Source organism: Lepisma saccharinum, chromosome 12 (genome assembly GCF_977018435.1).
Source record: "Lepisma saccharinum chromosome 12, izLepSacc3.1, whole genome shotgun sequence".
Lineage (NCBI taxonomy): Eukaryota > Metazoa > Arthropoda > Insecta > Zygentoma > Lepismatidae > Lepisma > Lepisma saccharinum.
In genome coordinates, this window is record NC_139240.1 from 26,672,403 (window position 1) to 26,680,775 (window position 8,373).

Consider the following 8,373-nt stretch of genomic DNA (forward strand, 5'->3'; position numbering starts at 1 on the left):
GCCAGCTGGAAAACAGCATGTGTTGTTCCGATACCAAAGAAAAAGTAATAACGCCCCTGAATGTCCTCCCGCCAATAAGTCTCTTACCAATATTTTCCAAAATCACTGAAAAAATTGTTTTCAAGCAAACTCGCAACCACGTTAATGACCTAGATCTGCTTCCGAAATGTCAATCCAGTTAACGTCCTTCAAACAGCATGGCAACGGCATTACTTAAAATCACAGACGATTTATTATGATCAATACACACCAGAGTGACAGTAGCGTTAGTATTACTGGATCTCACTACATCCTTTGACAGAACCTGCTCTTAAGCAAATTCAAATACTACAATTTTTAACCTCTCGCTCTCCGATGGTTTAGATCAGGTATGTCAAACACGCTGCCCGCGGGCCACATGCGGCCCTCGATATATTTTTGTGTGGTCCCTTTGCTATTACCTATTTTTAAGTAGTAGAACCTTCAGATGTAGTAGTTGCTAAAATATCTGTGTTATTAGATAACACGATGTGAAATTTCACACGTTTTCCTCTTGGACAAGATATACCCGTCGGTAGGTGTAAAAAGGTGGTCGTGCTGCATTTTGGGGTGGTTGACAAATGTAGTGATTGCCAGTTGTTCAGAGTCCAAGGCTAAGTCGTCTGCCTGCGCAGTTTTCCCTCTGGAATCATGAATGAGGGGAGGGTTGAAGGGAAAGGGGAACAAGCTGCCTATTACTGCGCCTATTACCGCATCTTATAGTTTGCGCAACTCACCTCTCCCTTGCCTCTCCAGCATCTTCGCTACCCTCAGTCAGTTCCATTTTCCAATTAGTTTGGGTCTAGCAGTCTATTCGGCTTGCTTTGTTTGTGCTACCAACAATGTCTTTGTCGAAACCAAGTGGTAGTTGTAACGATTTGTTGCAGTAAAATTAGCAAAAATCTTACAACTTCCAACTTCGTTGAAAAAATAAATGCTCCGCTCAAAATTATGCGATGTATAATCGCTCATGATTTAATTCTCATGAGTTACGACATATGGCTCCTATAATCACTCTCCAGTTATCGAATCGTAAAAACCACGCCCCCAAAATCAACGGAAGGCGAGAGCGGCAGACATGTGCAGCTAGAGGCAACAGTCGTGTATTGCGTTTGGTTCCGTCGACTACCTTCTTTTTGATACGCTGAATAATGCATCATCGGTAACTACACTTTGAACTTTGACGTTCTCTACCATGTTACTTATAACACGCGATGATTTGCAAGTGCTTCTTTAAATACAATTCCGGAACATTTGTCGTAAAAAGGCTAAGCACTATTTCTTAAATTACGTTACTCACTGCCATATGGACACGCGGGTTGTGAAAAAAGGCCGTTTCGACAGTCTGCAATCAGGAGTAATATTGGCGATCAAAAAAATGTACTACATTGGAATCCAAGCAAGGCGTACCCTGGTCGACGAGAATTTGACGATCAAAAAGTGAAGGAAGTTGTGCACCCCTTTTTCCAGGATTACGAGAGTGGCAACATCCAAAATAAAGGTAGGAAACAGTGGATTTGTTATATTAGTGGTGAATAGAAGTGCGACATACAAAAAAGCATAAGTTTAATATTTGAGTGCGATACGTGTTAGTTGCTTACGTAGTGCGCCGTATTACAGAAATAAACCTTCCTAAGTCCAAAAGGTAAAAGATTCGCGCAATTGAGAACTGAATACGACTTGTTGTAAAATAACTGTTCAACTCAATACTGTGTCGTCTGACCCTCACTTTAAACAGATAAAATAAAAATCAAAAAATATACGGATGCAAAATTGGGTGGCATGTTAGTTGTTCTGCAATGTGCTTACTTCGACATTTATATTAACGAGAACAACGGTTGGCATTTTTGTAAGACACGTCGCAAAAGCTTACATCAGGTAATCGCGACGAAGTTTTCGCTAACGTTATTTCCCCTCACATTTCTCTCTTTCGGTCATTTAGACTTGGTCAAAACTTTGTTTGTAATTGAATGAGGCAATGAAACACGTAATTTGGGAATGAGCATCTAAAGGGGGTGGAACCTTTCTTATACGTACCAATAAGATTTTTTTGTAATTTCTTGGAGACGTTTGTCTTTTCAAAAAGGTGGTTTTTCCACATTTTTATGAACTTGTGATCACGAACAAATCGGTGGTTGTTTATTATTGAAGGTGTAAGAAGCGTTCTTTGATTAATGTAATGTAAAATGAAAGAAACTCAAAACTTGGACATAAATGCAAGTTAAAATAAATTGTATACCTTTGACTTAGTTTGATGCGTTGACCTTTTTGAATTCGTTGTTGAGTTCATTGATTATTACTGGAAAAATTACGCTTAAAATCGTTGTAAATTGTTAGAATACCAAAAATGAGTTACACTATTGTTATTAAATTGTTAAAATTGAATCTTTGACTTTTTGTTGATACAATTTACTCTAAGTACCTTCCTAATTTCGTCATGCGCTTATACTTACTAGTATGCAAGAGTGTGTGTGATATAGTAGTTAGTGATTGGTAGATTTGTAAAGCTTGTGTAGTAATAGTTTAGTGACATAATTTATTTTGCAGGGATTGCGCAACGCATTTTTGAAAACTTTATTGGGAATACGTTCTCCTCCCTTTGGATACTTTGTATAAATAAGGGTTTGTGAATATCCTTGTAAAGACTGTTACATTCCCTTCTCATAATCACTACCCCCATTTAGATTTTGTGACGTATGCCGAGGTGCACATAATTTAGATCCAGGACTCTAGGAAATTGTTTGTAACAAAAAGTGGCCCAGTTTACCCAATAGATAAATGCACCCGGCAACTTGAACGTTACATAGTAAACGAAAAATTTCTGATGAACATCGTAGTTTTCAAGAGAAATGGGAGTTGGAGTACTTTTGTTGTGAAGTGAAAGATAAAATTGTTTGCTTGGTGTGCAGATCAACCATTAGTGTACCGAAGTTATATAATGTCAAACGTCATTATGAGCAACACACAGCTACATACAACCAATACGACGGATTAATGAGGCAAGACAAGCTGAGAGAGTTGAAGGCAGGATTAAAACAACAACAAGGTATGTTTACTAAAGTAGCTCAAGAAAGCGAAGCTGCGGTATGCACAAGCTACGCATTGTCGGAGTTGATAGCTAAACACTGAAAACCTTTTGCCGAAGGCGAGTTTATTAAACGGTGCTTGGTAAAAGCTGCTGAAATAGTTAATCCCGCAAGTGAAAAAGCTTTTCAAGGCATTTCACTATCCCGCAAACACAGTTGTTGAAAGAGTAACCGACCAAACTGGCCTGTGATTTGAGTGATCAAATTAAAACGAAAGTGTCAAATGTCATTGCTTATTCCATCGCTTATGATGAGAGTACAGACATCGGTGGTGTAGCTCACTTAGCTGTGTTTCTTTGTGCTTGTGATGAGGAGTTCAACATTTTCAAGGAGCTATTGGACATTGTACCATTGCATGACACTACTACCAGTGAGGATATATTTATTGCTGTTCGTGAACTTTTGTGCAAGTATGATTTACCTCTGTCAAAGTTATCCTGTGTAGCTACGGATCGTGCCCCTTCAATGATGGGAAAAAACAATGGTTTTGTGACAAAACTGCAAAACGAATTTCGTAAAACCTGCGATAAACACATGTTCCATCATGTGCATTGCATCATTCACCAAGAGGTCTTGTGTTCAAAAGTAATCAACATGGAAAGTGTGATGAAGCCTGTGAAAAAAGCTATCAACTTCATAAGATCCCGTGGCTTAAACCAGCGACAATTTTCTGCTTTCTTAGCAGATTTAGAAAGTGAATATTCTGGAGTGCCCTACTACACAGAAGTGCGCTGGCTATTGTGTTCTATGGTTCTTGAAAGATTCTGGACCTTGAAAGATGAAATATGTCAATTTTTGGAAATGAAAGAACAAGACACCAGCCTTTTTTCGCAACCAACGTGGTTACAAGATCTTTCCTTTCTTGTTGATATAACGAAACACTTGTCACATTTAAATTTGAAACTGCAAGGAAAAGATCAATTAATCACCAACATGAATGATCAAGTCAAAACATTCAAGCATAAGTTATTGCTTTGGGAAAAACAGTTAAGAAATGAAGACTTGACACACTTTCCAACATGTTCTAAATACAGATCAAGTTCAAAGGACCCTGTTTTGTAAAAAAAAAAAGTACGCCAAAAAAATTCAGCTTTTGAATACTGAATTCGGGAAAAGGTTCCACGATGTTCGTTATTTCGAAGAAAAAATCTCCTTGTTTTCAGCCCTGTTTACGACTGATGTAGAAAAAGTGGCAGCACATTTGCAGATGGAAGTAATTGAAATTCAGTGCGACTCAACTTTGAAACAAAAGTACAGCGAAGTGGGTATCCCTGACTTTTACAAGTACTTGCCTGCACGTTTTTCAGAAACCCGCAAATTTGCGTGTGAAATAATTTCCATGTTCGGTAGCACTTACCATTGTGAAAAACTTTTCTCAATCGTGAAAGGAAACAAGTCACCAACGAGATCCAGATTATCAAACGTTCATCTTAGCTGTGTTCTGAAAGTAGCTGCTTTAAATAAGATATCTCCTGATATTGATAAGTTGGTGGCAGAAAAAAGATGCCAGCTGTCAGGCAAGAAGCAATGATCAAGTTTCAATGAATGTTCAATATACTTTAAATGAATCTTCAATATACTTTATTAAGTGTTATGTTAGTCATTCTTTAAAATAAAGTATTAAACAAATAATTAATTTTTTCCTTGGGGCCGCCCTATCGAACACTACTGACTATTTGGCCCAGTTCAGATTTTGAGTTTGACATGCCTGGTTTAGATCGTATCTGAACAAGAGAGAGTATACATAAACGCTGCCATGCCCTCTCTCTCTCTCTCTCTCTCTCTCTCTCTCTCTCTCTCTCTCTCTCCCTCTCTCCCCCTGCCATTGGAAACTGGTGTCCCACAGGGATCCATTCTAGACCCCCTCTTCTTTTCAGCCAACATACCTACCATAATCAATCACAATAAAGTCAATTCTTATGCAAATGACACTCAACTACATTCCTTTTCCCTATATATATATATATATATATATATATATATATATATATAGTTTTATCTGATACTTTCTCCCCAATCCTACCTGTGCAACCTTTCCTTGTATGAAAGAACGATGCGGGATGGACGTATTGCATGCTTAAAGAATTCCTGAGAAAGGGGGCAGTTGTTTCCCCGAAACGTAGCTAACTTAAGGAGTAGACTCACAAATACAGAAGTAAAACAGTTTTTATATGATATTTATATTGTGTTCATAATAGAAATATTCTTTTAATATTTAATATTGTGAGTAATATGCACCAAATCCAAAATGAATCCCTCAACAGTGGATAGAATCCATAATTGTTCCTATATTTAAAAAAGGTGATAAAATGAACTGCAATAATTACCGTGGAATTTCTCTACTCTCAACAACAAATAAAATATTATCTAACATTCTTTCAACAAGACTAACCCCATACGGTAATGAAATTATAGGTGATTATCAATGTTGATTTAAATGTAACAGATCAACTACAGATCAAATTTTTCACATCAGACAGACACTTGAGAAAAAAGTGTGAATATAATCAAAATGTCCATCACCTATTCATTGATTTCAAAAAAGCATATGATTCGGTCAAAAGATATAATTATACACTATATTAGTTGAGTTTGGAATACCTAAGAAGCTTCATGATAACAGTATGCACCAGTGAAATAGAAAGTAAAATTTGTGTGGGTATTAATGTCTGCCAAATTTACAATTCATGATGGATTAAAACAAGGATATGCATTATCTCCATTGCTCCTTAATTTTGCCTTAGAACAAGCTGTTAGGAAGGTAAAAGAAACTAACAAAGGACTAAAATTAAACGGTGTGACTCAGTTGTTAGCAAATGCAGATGACGTAGACTAATTAGGGGATGATATAAATACAATTAAGAATAATGCTAAAATATTTTTCAATACAGGTAAAGAGATAGGTTTGGAAGTTAGCAAAGAGAAAACTAAATATATGCATACAGGCCAAAACCAAGTGTTAGGTAATAATCAAAATCTAATTATTGATAAAAACTCGTTTGAACCAGTTTCCAAATTCAAGTACTTAAGAGTAATACTAACAAACGAAAATGATATTAAAGAGAAAATAAAAAGCAGGCTGAATTCAGGAAATGCATGATACTTTTCCCTTCATAAACTTTTGTCTTCTCGTTTAATAAAATGAACTAAAAGTTAAAATATACAAAAGAGTAATATTGCCTGTAGTATTATATGGATGTCAAACTTTGTTCCTTACATTGAAAGATGGAACATAAATTGAGAGTATTTGAAAATAAGATCCTTAGGAAAATATTTCGAACTAAAAGGGATGAGGAGACAGGTGAGTGGAAAAGGTTACATAATTTGCATTCATGTCCAGATATTATTAGAATAATTAAATCAAGAAGACTTAGGTGGGCAGGCCATGTGGCATGAATGGGAGAGGAAAGAGGAGTTTACAGGATTGTTGTTGGAAACATGATGGTATAAGACTTGCAGGAAGGTCAAGACGTTGAGATGGGCCTAAAGGAAATCGGTAGGAATCGAAAAGAGTATATACATCTTGCTCAGGATAGGGACAGGTGGAAGGCCTGTGTTGCTGCAGTCATGAACCTTTGGGTTTAAGAAGGCTAGAGAGTTAGAGTTACTTAGTTAATATAATCATTGATCTTTCCTATACTAGACTACTGCGACGTAATTTACGGACCAAATCTATCCGTTCGAAACAAAACAAAAATTAATATTTCCATTCCGTGTACCATATAAGAAAATATGATCATATTCTTCCAACCCTAAATGCAAACAAAATTTTGAACATGGCCAGATGACGAGAATTACATCTGTGTTGTTTTATTCATAATCCTTTAGAACCAAAACACCTAAAAACCTCTTCCAGAAATTAAAATTCAGAAGGGAAACACATCATTACAAGACAAGGGGAAAATCGAAACTTGAGCTTCCTTGATTCTTGAGTTGCTGTTTTAAGTCCACTTTATGCACAGTAAGGCTAATCGGGACTGGACCTACAGTTTAAAGTGGGATCCGAACCACTTGTGCCTCCACCGGGTATCGAACCCGGGACCCCTTGATTACAAGGCAAAGACGCTACCACTGCGCCATGGGGGAGGCCCAAAACTTGAGCTTCCAATGCACACACTAGTGCTTTTGGAATCATCATTCATATATTCAGCTTCAAGAGCGTGGAATGAACTTCCTCTATGAATGAACTATCAGTGTTCCAGCACTCACGAATAATAGCTCTCATCTCTGAACCAACTTCCTAAAAACAAGTATTTTCATTTTCATTTTGCTTGATTACTTTCCCTCTTTACTTGACAACCCTTGACTCGAACCCAGGTCTCTGGCATTCTATGCCATTGCTCTACCACTGAGCTACCAAGCTGGCTTGTTTTCACTTCCTGTTTTACCTATGTGGAATCAATGGAATCCAGTCGATGATGCTGATAGGAGGCAATATCAATGACTTTATCTTGCATAAATAAAACCCTGGTCTCTTATAGTTGTGGGTTATCGTCTGCTGGTTCGATTCCAGTATCTCTTGAAAGAGCATCCGCCGGGTTGTGTGTACCCAACAATGGAAAACCATAAACGAGTACTCATTAATCGCGGATGATCACCTCAATAATTTCGGACTGAGTGACTTGGCCGTGTTCAGATAAGTAATACTTTTTTTTGTCAGTGAACAAATCGAAATCACATCCTAGAAGATAGAAACGAAGCACTTTAATGAACAAAGAGTAGTAACCAGTTCCAGTTCAATGATCCCGATACTAGTCTCGTGATCTTCAAACTTTTAGGAGCAATACACACGAGGAAGCCACGCCCCTTCAGAGTTGCATTAAAATACCGGAAATAGATGTGGTCGAGACTGTTGATGGGGACGTACTCATGAAATGGTAAATACATGTATATTATGATGTAGAATTTTCAGGGAAAAATCCAGGCTCGACCAGGACTCGAACCCAGGTCTCTGGCATTCTATGCCATTGCTCTACCACTGAGCTACCGAGCTGGCTTGGCTTCACTTAATTTTTCGCTTCCACTGTTTTACCTGTGTGAAATCCATGGAATCCAGTCGAGCCTGCATTTTTCGCCTAAAGTTCTATGTAGTACATCTCTCAGAGGAGCTCAAGAATTTTAGGAAGAAAAATTGGCAAAAATTTGTAAATAAAAATCTCAAAAAAGACAAATGGGGAATACCGTACAGGATTGCAACAAATAAAATTAAACAGGATTCAGGAATTACTACTCTCAGGAAACCTGATGGGTCCATAACCATGGACTTAAA

The 8,373-nt window shown here is 37.4% G+C and overlaps 1 non-coding gene across 1 annotated transcript; it reads right to left on the bottom strand.

Annotated features, from left to right (window-relative positions):
• Positions 1-8,026: 8,026 nt before the first annotated feature.
• TRNAS-AGA (transfer RNA serine (anticodon AGA)) lies at positions 8,027-8,097 on the bottom strand. Its single transcript has one exon. It is a non-coding gene; the product is annotated as a tRNA-Ser (tRNA).
• Positions 8,098-8,373: the final 276 nt, after the last annotated feature.